This window comes from Schistocerca piceifrons, unplaced genomic scaffold, assembly GCF_021461385.2.
Source record: "Schistocerca piceifrons isolate TAMUIC-IGC-003096 unplaced genomic scaffold, iqSchPice1.1 HiC_scaffold_218, whole genome shotgun sequence".
Classification (NCBI taxonomy): domain Eukaryota; kingdom Metazoa; phylum Arthropoda; class Insecta; order Orthoptera; family Acrididae; genus Schistocerca; species Schistocerca piceifrons.
In genome coordinates this window covers 7,501-10,000 of record NW_025728097.1, presented here as the reverse complement: position 1 = coordinate 10,000, position 2,500 = coordinate 7,501, and the positions used below count along the sequence as shown (strand labels likewise).

General features: G+C 58.3%; 1 non-coding gene across 1 annotated transcript in view; it reads right to left on the bottom strand.

The window, feature by feature from the left end:
- LOC124742192 overlaps nt 1–915 on the bottom strand; it is a 1,909-nt gene extending 994 nt beyond the window's left edge. Inside the window, exon 1 of the ribosomal RNA XR_007010213.1 lies at nt 1–915. This exon is cut by the window's left edge and continues 994 nt beyond it. This is a non-coding gene — a ribosomal RNA (small subunit ribosomal RNA).
- Nucleotides 916–2,500: the final 1,585 nt, after the last annotated feature.

Genomic DNA, 2,500 nt, shown 5'->3' with positions numbered 1-2,500 from the left:
TCCTATTCCATTATTCCATGCACACAGTATTCAGGCGGGCTTGCCTGCTTTAAGCACTCTAATTTGTTCAAAGTAAACGTGCCGGCCCACCGAGACACTCAATAAAGAGCACCCTGGTAGGATTTCAACGGGGTCCGCCTCGGGACGCACGAGCACGCACGAGGCGGTCGCACGCCTTCGGCTCGCCCCACCGGCAGGACGTCCCACGATACATGCCAGTTAAACACCGACGGGCGGTGAACCAACAGCGTGGGACACAAATCCAACTACGAGCTTTTTAACCGCAACAACTTTAATATACGCTATTGGAGCTGGAATTACCGCGGCTGCTGGCACCAGACTTGCCCTCCAATAGATACTCGTTAAAGGATTTAAAGTGTACTCATTCCGATTACGGGGCCTCGGATGAGTCCCGTATCGTTATTTTTCGTCACTACCTCCCCGTGCCGGGAGTGGGTAATTTGCGCGCCTGCTGCCTTCCTTGGATGTGGTAGCCGTTTCTCAGGCTCCCTCTCCGGAATCGAACCCTGATTCCCCGTTACCCGTTACAACCATGGTAGGCGCAGAACCTACCATCGACAGTTGATAAGGCAGACATTTGAAAGATGCGTCGCCGGTACGAGGACCGTGCGATCAGCCCAAAGTTATTCAGAGTCACCAAGGCAAACGGACCGGACGAGCCGACCGATTGGTTTTGATCTAATAAAAGCGTCCCTTCCATCTCTGGTCGGGACTCTGTTTGCATGTATTAGCTCTAGAATTACCACAGTTATCCAAGTAACGTGGGTACGATCTAAGGAACCATAACTGATTTAATGAGCCATTCGCGGTTTCACCTTAATGCGGCTTGTACTGAGACATGCATGGCTTAATCTTTGAGACAAGCATATGACTACTGGCAGGATCAACCAGGGAGCTGCGCCAACTAGAGCTGAGCAGCCGGCCGCCCGGGAGTGTGTCCCGGGGGCCCGCGCGAACACGCAAGCGTCCGCTCAATCATTCTGCAAACAGGAGGAGGCTGAGCTCCCCTGCACAATACACCTCGAAACCCTCTCAGGTCCCGGCGGCGCGCAGCGCCGTCCCAAGTACTTGGTCGGGTTCGAGAGAGGCGCAATCGCCCGGAGTTAGGCGAGTAGACGCTTTCGGTGCGACCACCCGTGCTCCCAACTGAGCTTGCCGCTGCCGACAGAGGCCCGGGAGCGTGCTGTCGTGGCATTGCCGGCGGGAGACAACACGCGCCACCTACGGTGACCGGCAGCTCCAACGCCAGCGCCACAGAAGGACAAAAGCCCCACTTGGGTGCCGAAGCGAACTCTCCCAGCACAGCGCACGCGCCAACACATCCGCACAGCTGCGATACAAACCACCAGCGAGAACCGCTGGGGCGACCGAGCAGCAGACGGCGTCGCGGCGCCGAGCGCCGGGCGGCGGCGCATCCTCAACGCACACAGTCCTCAATCGGACCAGCACACTGAAGATGTCCACCGCGCTTCGCACCGGGCCCGCGAGGACCTACTTTGGCCGCACGGCGCCGCGCGCAGGGTGCGCCGGCGCGCAGCTGCGACGCCTGCCGCGTCCGTCGGCCGGCGCGCCTGCCACTGGCCGCCCCCACCAGCCGGCTGTAGCGCGTGCGCCCACGCACCGCGCGGCCAGCACGCCGGGAGGCGCCCCCTCACCGGCCGGGGACGGTCCCACCCAGCCACCACCGCGTATCGCTTCACACCCAGATGCCGTTCAGTTTCATCGGCATGGTGGGTATCGCTGGAACAACCGGTTAGTACCTCAACCTATCGTCGCCATCACCGATTCACCCCTAGCGAGAACAACCGCACCACAACGGGTTACCATTTCTTCATTTGCGTAACTTCACCAGAAAACGTAGGCGTCCATCGCCATTAGCAACTTCAACGATTATTGCATGCCTGTGTCAGGTGTCACGCCACACTACGTCTGCCCACATACACGCAACAAAATGTGCACGCCTAGACAATACGTGGAAGGTGGCCCCCGTACGTATGCGATGTCCATTGCTCGAACGACTGTCAACCGGCCTCTGTAGCATGTCGCAGATATGGAACGCGGTGCACCATGCTATCACGGTGTTTGAGGAGAGACGACTAGGTCCGAATACATCAACACACAGCTCATGCTGATCGCCATCCACGGCGTCCGTTCCTCCCACACGTCTCTATGGCGTACCACACTGCAATCCAGCTCTCATAGGGAGACGACACGTAGCTGCGTGCACAATATTTGCACTGTATGGTCCGCCGTTTTTGGGCGCAGTCGTTGTACGGTCACACATGTGCCACGATGTATCATTCAGTACATAAGGACGAATGTGCAGTACAGATTGTGGTTCACGCGTACGACATCAGCGGACAGTTGACACAGGCCGCACCACAACGTAGCCTGCGTACGTCGCATGCGAAGGGCATTGAACATGCAAACTTGTCACCAACCAGCTTGCGAAGGCAGGGGGCAAGGTGGGGACGTGGGG